Below are 10,349 nucleotides of genomic sequence, written 5' to 3' on the forward strand. Positions count from 1 at the left end.
ATTATATATATATTAAATAAATGGAAATATGTTTTATTTTATTTTATTTTAAATTTTTTAAATTTAAAATGGAGGGAGTTATTATAACTCTCTCCCCTAAATCTCTAAAACTCTCTCATATGTGTGGAGAGTCGTTTTAGTTTCTCACTTTTTTTCTTCTTCAACATAGAAGGTTTGTGTAAGTGGAACAATTACAAAAGATCTATCATAATTCTTCACAGAAATTTTTTCTCTGAGAAATTTCTCCTTTCAAATTTTTTGAATTCCTCTTCCCAAAATTTTCAGAGCCCACACACTCCTGATATTCTCACCCTACTCTATGGAGAATATAGAGGAAATAATTGTGGTGGTGTCCTCTTTATCATTTGTTTGTTCGAGGGTTTGAGATTGTTTGTGACTGAAGAGAAGGAAATTCGTGAAGGCAGTAAATTCTTCAAGGGTGAGATTTTTTAACCCTAAATTTCTTTTTTCTTCTCTCAGCATGCTGTAAATTTTTGTGTTAATACATAATTTTTTTTTTGTTCTGTAAAATTCTTTATTTTGTGAAATCTAAAAAATTGAGATGATTTCTGCTTCCGCAATGGAACTTCGTCATTCCTTCACTATCAAATAGTTTTGGAATATAATATCTAAATACTCTCTACCTCGTTCAGATCAAAATGTTTTAATTGTTTTATTTAATGCATTTTCAACTTCAACCTTAAATTCTCTAAACTTTTTAAAAGCTTCAGACTCATGTTGCATTAAATAAAATATTCATACCTAGAATAATCATCAATAAAAGTGATGAAATATTCAAACTCTTCTCTTGTCTTAACATATATTAGACCACAAAGGTCTGAATGTACAAAATCTAAGGGTTCTTTGGCCTTGTGATATTTTTCAGTAAAAGATCATTTAGTCATTTTGCCTTCAATGCATGACTCACATACAGGTAAAAAATTCTTTTCTAACTCACTTAGAAGTTTATTCTTGACTAATCTCTCAATTCTATTGAGATTTATGTGTCTAGGTGCCAAAGATTGATATTGTCATTAGGATAAATTTTAAGTTTTTTATTCTAAGTTATCACAGTTTTAAACAATTTGATATTTATGAGGGCTTTAGTTGCTAACGATCTTAACATATAAAGATTATCTTCGAGATTTGTAGAACAAATATATACATCATTTTTGTAAACAATCACTTTATTTACATCAAAGATTCTAATAGACATTTTATAGAAATAAGGTTCATTTTTAAACTTGGAACCATATATACCTTATCTAGTATAATATATGATTTCTGTAAACGAAGTCGAAGACCTCCCATTGTCGTAGCTGAGACGACATGCCCAGTTTCTACACGCATTGTCATCTCCCCAGCCTTCAGTTGCCACTAGGAACTAATTCCCTGAAATGAAAAACAAACATGGTTAGTGACGGCCTGAATCTATTATCCAGGTTGAATCATCATTCTCCACTAAACAAATCTACAAAACAAGTAAATCATACTTACCTTGCTTGACATTCTTCTTTTCTGCCAAGTATTTGGGATAATTTATTTTCCAGTGTCCCTCCTGGTTGCAATGGAAACGAATTCCTTTTGAAGCCTTAGCCTTCTTGCCCTTCTGGGTAGCAGGTGGTGGGTTAGCTTTTCTCTTTTCACCTTTATTCTTCTTCTACTTTTTGGTGCCAAAAGAAGAAGGCACATACTTAGTTCCAGAGGACAATCCCCTATAGAACTTCTTAGAGGGCAAGGCAACATTTATCTCACCCTTATGTTCCTTAGATTTCATTAAGGATTGGAAAATTTGTAGCTCATTGAGTAAGGTAGTCATGTTATAGTCAATCATGTTCATAACAACATTGCTATGGAACTGCAAGAAACTTTCAGTAAAGATTCCAGGATGAAGTTAACCTGATTGACTTCATCAATGACAGACTCATTCATCCCCGCCAACCTGACTGAATTCATCGATGACAGACTCTTTCATCTCTGCCACGTTGAAGTGGACCATCATGTTGAGAACGTGTTTTTTAACAGATGCCCCCTCTTACATACGGGCATTAAAGATGTTTTTCAAGCATCATGTCTGAGTTGTATGAACGGTTGTCCGAACATCCCTCGTAGGGATTCCACGATCTCATGGGCAGTGATCATGGGCGCATGCTTCTTGGCTAAGACTTCAGAAAGGCTTGCCAAGATATACGTTTGGGCCTTTTCATTTACCCATACCCAATGCTCATATGCCTCTCGAACGTTTCAAGTGGTGTTTTGAGTTGGTACAGGAGGACAACATTCCATAGGATAAATCTCACATCATCAATGATTAATATTGTGTTAATTGTGTTTTCCCATGTAGCGTAGTTTTCGCCGGTAAGTTTATCGGTGGTAAGTAAATTTAGTGTTGCGGAAGTCATTATTGAATTTTGCTTAAACATACAATCTATTTATATTAGTATTCAAGCATTATCCATTAGAAAAAACCAATCAAATTTAGCAAAATAATTTAATGTACCCTATGTGACATATATTTTGCAATGATGTTTCAGTGAGGTAGGGTAAAAGCCATCGTGGGATGATCAAATACCTCTTCACTGAAATGAGACAATCTCAACCAATATAAAGAACAACTCCTTGTTATTGTAAATATCAGTCACCATTGTTCGTCTAGAAACTATTAACTAGCTTAACATTTTCTTGTAAGTGTAACACTCATTTTAGATTCTAGAGTTCCACCCTAATGAGCCAATCGTAGAAAAAAAACCAATTAAGGCAAAAACTAAAGTAATCCTATCCATTTATGGAGTTTGAGTAAAAAATCATGCAAATGTTATCCATGGGGGACACAAGCAAAGATGCCTTGAGGTCGAGTATGAAAATTTACTATAAACTAATGAGAAAAACCGTGGGATGTGTTGACACACGTCCCACTCCCACTTACTATAAGCACTCTCTCCATCCACATTGATATTGACCTATACAAACACCACCTATAGGGCAACACAAATAGATGTGCCTCGAGACCGAGTATAGATCTTACGGTGTGAACTTTGAAAAAGAAACGTGAAAAAGAAAAATGAAGTATCATATACCCTATTTTCCTCCCACCAAGTGTTTTACTTGAGGTTGTTTAACTTAAGAAAATATGACTACTTATTTTTACTAAGTGATTGTTTTAAATTTGCCCAAAAGTAACACTTACTTTGGATAGTTAAACAACTTTGATTAATATTTATTAAACACTTTAACAAACTTTAATCAACAATTGCATGCTTGTAACAAATCTATCTAATTCATTTTTCCAGGTTAGTTCCCAGGTAGAGATGTTCCATTTCCATCAACTTAAATATCTAAACCTAGACAGAATTAGTCTTAGGTAAAAGGTTCCTTATAGACATGTTTGCTACAAATTTAATCTTTTAATTAAAATCAATTTAATCCTATTAAATTGATTAAAAAATTGAACTTATTTCTAATCTCATTAGAAATATGATCTTAGGTCTATGTGAATCAAGTTTTAAAACTATTTAAAAAAATGATTTTAACCTAAGTTTGCATGTAATTTTGAATTATTGATTTTAATTTCTAATTTCATTTAATTATAATAATTATAAAACGAAATGAAATAAACTAAAACCAATCATTGCATGTGAAAGCATACTTAGGTAAATTATAACAATTATAAAATAATCTAAGGTAATTTCATGCTTCATGCAATCCCATTTCATTACTAAACATACATAACACTTATATGCTAAAGTAATAAAATAATTAATGGTATATATCCATCCATACATTCAAACTATATATTATAACGCTTATAATATAAATAATGTTTGGCTACGTTATTAATACATGCAAACATCTATTGTAACACTTATATTATATGATGCGAGCATGCTATAAAATTAAATCATGTAACTATATATTATAACATTTATAATATAAATGATGCATGAATAATGCATAACTTATGGTGGGATTTTGCTATATGGCATACATTATGACATATATAAATAAAATTAAACCATACATCAAATGAATTATTTAAATAACAATTATTGGACCGGGATTGGACTTCTAAGCAATTAATTAAATTAAGATAACACTTATATTATTTTAATCAATTAAAAATAACTAACTATTACATAAAAAAAAGAGCCAAATTGATTCAAAACAGGTGAACCGCGCCCTAAACAGCACGAATCGGACTGTCCAACACTCGAATCGCCCATGAACCGCTTGAACCAAGCGAACTGGGTTCGAACCAGATGAATCTCGAACCAAACCGCATATGAGCCGGAAAAAAATTTCCGTCTCAGAGCGTTGTAACGTTACATGAAATTTTTCCGTTCATCGTTCGCAGTGTTGCAACGCTACTGTACAGTAGCCACTGTACAGTTACGAATTTTGTCGATCCTTCTCCGAATTGAGCCTCGTTTTCTTCAGAAAATCACTGGAATGATCACGAATGACTCAAAATTTCAAATTATAGACTCTATCGTAATTTATGCCAAAAAAATAAATGACCCTTACAAACCAATTTGTAAAATAAAGCGATAAATCTAAAAGGTCTAATCCCCCAAATATCCAAAAATTGCCAACCATTCACATTCAATACAAATTCATCAATATGAACAATATTATAGAATGCAATCCACCAAATCTGTAAAAGCAATTCTGAAAAATTAAAAATTGGGACAAAAAACCACCATATGGTACCAATTGAAGGAATAGTAAAGTTCCACTACGGAAATAGGAATTGTTCCTAATTTCAATTTTTTACAGAATCAAGAATTTTATAGAACCAGAATATAATTATGCATTAACACAAAATTTTATAGCATGCATGAAAGAGGAGGAATAAAGGATTAGGAAAGGTTAGAAATTATATAAACCTTGAAGAATAATTTTTTGCATGATTCCTCTTCTCCAAATTGAACACGAACAAGAAATCACAGTAATTGTTAGTGAAAATTGAGTTTTAAAAAGAAAAATGGCTTATGAGAATCCCATATTGGTTAAGTTGAGAAGTGAATTTTCCTTCATATACTCCTATTTTAGACCTTAGGTTTGAGCTCCAGGGGTATCTATATCTTAGAGGAAGTGAGGAGATAGATCAATGTGAGTACGATAGAAATCCCATGTGTTGAGTTTTTCGTTGGTGATGGTGCATTTTCGATCAAGACCTTTTTTTTTTTTGTTGTTTTATCATGGGGACGACATGATAATACCGTTGACCTGCTTGCACATATGGGCAGAGCCACGAAACGTCTTAAAGAGAGTGAGATCCCTGACTCAACCTATAACGAGTTTTCTTTTTGCAGGTTCCGTATTTCTAACGACTGTCGATTCCTGACTGTTTACTGCTATCGAGTTTCATCGTCAGAGGGTAGCCGGTTCCAACAATTACCAAATCAATATTTGGTTGGACACCATCATAAAGGGGATGAGAAATACGTGATGTTTGGGCTATGTGATTTTGGAAGAGATAGAGATTTTGAGAGAAAAAGTTTTCTTTGAGTTTTTGTGGAATCCAGAGAGAGCATAATTCACTTTTGTGAATGTCTGTGAAGAAGATGATGACCACACAAAAACCACCCACCACATGATTAAAAAGTTGAAGAAAATAAGGGGAGAGAGTTATAATTTCTCCCAAATTAATATTTTAAAAAAATGATTTAACAAAACAAAAATAAAAATTTAATACATATTTTATATGATAACTAGCTTATCATATAATATACATTAAACCATATGTTATATCGTATATAACACAACCTATACTTTTAATATTGTATCAAATACAATATAATCTATAATTTTATTTCTCTCAATAATGCATGTTATTTAATATAAATCACATTTATACTAAACTCAATTATATGAATCTCATCCATATAATTAGTATTTGAATCATATTCAAATATTTAATTTCTTTCAAAATAAACTTTATATCATAATTTATCAAATACATTATATTAATTATTATATCACATATAATTAATTTTCTCAATTAATTTGAACAATTCAAATTAATCCAAAATTAATTCTCAATAATCCTAGTTGAGCTACAGAGGGGACCTTATGGATTTGTAGATTGAAGCTTCAATGGTAATTGAATAATTAGTTAAACTCATTTAATTAAATTAAATTAAATTATTCGATATCCATCAACTGCTGGTCACTCCACTGACAGTTGCACTTTCGCATTACAGATATATTTATGTGTTCATTGGATATAACCAGTTAACAATGTGACGACCCTTCACAAATCGTTCGTAAGTACAGTTGGTCCAAAATTACCGTTTTGCCACATTGTTCAAGCCCTAAAATCAACCCTTAATTGAGCAATTTATCTACTTACCTCGACATTATGGAATGAGTGAATTCTGTCTTGTGTAGTTGTGTTCTCAACTCCCCAATCAAATGAATCCTCAAAACAGTAGATTTTTTGAGTCGACGATTTGGTCACTCTCATTCATACAAATCAAATGACCACCTTCATAGGCAGGAATTCATATCTCTTTAGAATTAAGGTCACGTCACCTATGGTCATCTTGGTGAAATGTAAGTCTCTATTATCGACATTGTTATATAATAAGAATAATCATTTCGTGGTCCGGTCTTATACAAACTCTTTTATATAAAACACCACCGCTCATATATCTCTATATGAATGATCAACATCAGATCATTTGTAGCACTTTACAACAATTGTAACATCTACAAAATGGGTTGTGTTTGTAGTATCAAATCACCACAAGCACACCATTGTGGTCGTCCATTGAAGAAGCAACTACCAATTGTTTCTCAGTGAGGACCATATTGACAGGTTTTTAGATTTTGGGAATCGTTTCTAAGATTTTGACAATGCTATTTGTTTTTTAGTTTTTTGTTGAGAATATAATTATTTTTTTTATTATTATTATTTTTTTTTTTTTGCTTTTAGAAGTTTAGATAGAGTGTATTTGCACTTCTGAGTTGTTTTTGAAACATTGTCTATTTGTACTCAATTTGTTAGTCTTTGGGGTAGTTTGGTCATCTATCAATTTTTATTTTCTATTATCTAAATTCATTTTGCTATTTACAATTTTGAAACCTTCTTGTCATTTTTTTTAAAAGAAAATTTAAAATTTTCAACCTCTCTTGTCAACCCTAAAGTTTTTGTCATTATTTAGAATTCAAATCGAATAGATTAGTGGGTTAGGCTGTAACAATCCCTAAGGCAATTGGAAAACAAAACCAAAGTCCAAATAATTACAGTGCTAATCTCAGTTTCTTTTGAAACTTCTGCCATATTCAATCTTGGGTTTACATTTTTTTTTAATCAAAATGTTTACTTTCCCAAAAAGAAAATAAAACAAATAATGAGTAATTTTGCCAAATCTGGATGGAACAAGAGGATTAAAAATCTCACAACTATTTGACAATAATTTCACAACTATTTGTCAATAAAAATAGTAACCCGTGTAAGATCAAGAAAACAACTTTCCTAGCATGTTACCTACCCGCAACTATTTAGATATGTTTAGGTTAAGAAATGTTTATTTGTATTCTATAGACTTAAAAACTTTGTGTTAGTTAAATACGAGATTATCTCAAAATTAATTGACAATTGAGTTTTCAATGTGAGTAATAATTTTCATGAAAAGGTGGAAAAACAAGGAGATAAACTTAAAAATAGAAAAAAAATAGTCTTCAAATTTATTATTTTTTTGCTTTAAAACTCTCTTATTGGGAATGGCTTGAAATCATCTTCCACCTAACTCCATGAATGGGAAAGTTGATAAACTCCCAAAGATGCAGACAAGAACAATAATTCTTAACAAACAGCGAGAAGAAGAGGAAAGGAAAAAAAAAATAGAGAGAGAGAGAGAGAGCTTTGTTTCGAGTGTGATGGAGAATTAGGTCATTGAAAAAGTTTTTTTTTTTAATGAATATAATTTCTTGTTTGAATGATTAAATGGATATCAATTACTTAAGTTGAAATTTAATAAAGATATTTGGGTATATTCTTTAGGCTTAATCAACTTGTCGTCTTCACACAACCACCATTAAATTAGCTTTGTTTTACATAATGATATTAACCAGCAAATCTGGACAAATTAAACAGCTCAGATTTTGTAACAGTAACCTTTAAATTGCTTTCAACTTGGAAAAGTTCAATTAGAATTTCAAAGACCAACAAAACTGATCATTATACCATGTGGTATTGGTCTTATTGGTCTATATTATAATGTAAGTTAATTCTGTGGTATTTATCTACAAGATTATCCGCAACCACCGAGCCCATACAGGTCCAATATATTGGGCCGAATTTGGGTTACAATGACCCATCACAAACGTTATTTGGGTCCACCTCTAAAACCCAAATTTTAAGAGATAATTACAGAGCCTAGTTAAAAATATAGCAAAATTTACGTTAAGTTCTTCGATATTATAAAAAATAGATTATAAGGGTGTGTTTGGTGTGTGATAAAAGTAGAGAGTTGAGTTGAGTTGGTAATTATTATCTAGAGTTAAATTATCTTGGGAGTTAAATTGTCTGTATTTATTTGCAGAGTTGAGTTGAGTAAGTAATTATTTTTTGTGTTTGTTATGTAAAGTTGAGTTGGGAATCTGATACAGTTTTTTTTGTGAATGAGATTAGTTCTATTTTTTTCTGTTTGTTTTTTATTTCATTCTTTTATTTTTTTTAGTTTTATGTTTTGCTATTCTTGATTAATTTTCAAATATACACGTATTTTCTCAAATCATTTATGACATAAATTGGACAATCTCAATTTTTTTCTCAATTTGTAAAACATGATAGATTATTTTTCATATATTCGTTTAAAAACGGTAATAATTCTAATTATCTTCGATCTGTAAAACATACCAACAAAATACATTTCATATTGTTGCTCAATTAATTGGTATATTGTATATTATATGTATATATTGAAGGTAATTATCCCAATTACTAATTGGTATATTGTATGTATATATATTGAACTTGCTAACTTAATATTATTATTTCACATTATGGATAATATATTTGGAATTGAAATTGTACATAGCATAATTACTTTTCATTTGATTATGATGGTGAAAATGTGATGTAGTACAGTAATATTTTTCATAAGATTACAAAAATAATATGAAACGACCGAACATATGGCCGTTTCCAAAAAAAAAATCACAAAACATATGTCCGATACTTATAATATAACACAGTAAGGGCCTCAGATAGAACATAACATAAGATAAGATCGGTCTTTGAAAGAAATCCAACAAAAACAATAAACCAAATCATCATATTAAATTTTTGTAAAGTGGCGTTCCAAATATTTGACGATGAAAAAAAATAAAAATAAAAAATCAGATATGGGGAGAATTCAAATGGCTAAGATGAGGGAAGAGAGAAGAAAATGAAAATATGTTTTTAGGGTTAGTTTTGAGTGGGTTAAAAAGTAGCTTTAATAACCCACAGTTTATGGGCTTAACAAACATAGGTAATAAATACCCACCCAACCCAACAACTTATACTCACTTATCAAACACCCTCTAAGTATATCAACAATATAGTGATAGAATTTACTTTATTTTTAATTTTTTAAAATGTTGTTATACTTTTAATTATTGTCCCTAAAAATGCTACCAATTATAATTGGGATAACTCATATCAACACAAAACCTTTAAACAAAATATACACTTTTTAGGTAAATGTTTACATAGATAAAAATGTCAAACTCTTTACAAAAATAGCTAAAAAAACAGTGATAGACTTCTATCCGAAATTGATAGACGCTAATAGACTTTTATCAACCTCTATTAATGATAGACTTCTATCAACCTCTATTAATGATAGACTTCTATCAGCTTCTATCACCGATAGACACATAATAGACACGGATAGACTTCAATCTCTATCAGTCTCTATAAAAAAAAATTAAAATTTTGTTATTTTAGCTAAACATTTCTCTTATTTCACTATTTTTTTTAAATCCCTCTACTTTTTAAAAATATTACTAAAAGTCATTTAAATATATAGAGAGAAAATATACTGGAAGTTTTTCGAAAATTTACTTTAAAAAATGGAAAATATATTATATTATATCGAAAATATCTTTTTTTAAAACATCTTTTGAAAAAATATATATTTCTTGATTAAAGTTAATGGCTTTCACTCTATATATAAATAAAACGTTAATTTATATGTATGTATGTATGCATGCATGCATGCAGTATTTTATTAGAGGTATTTATTCTGTGAAAAGTTGTTACAGACCTTTAAAAAAATCTATATGTTCATCCACAGTCATTAAAAGCTTTTGAAAATGCATCATTTATAATAATAAAACCTAATTTTCACCAATAT

Source organism: Benincasa hispida, chromosome 7 (genome assembly GCF_009727055.1).
Source record: "Benincasa hispida cultivar B227 chromosome 7, ASM972705v1, whole genome shotgun sequence".
Classification (NCBI taxonomy): domain Eukaryota; kingdom Viridiplantae; phylum Streptophyta; class Magnoliopsida; order Cucurbitales; family Cucurbitaceae; genus Benincasa; species Benincasa hispida.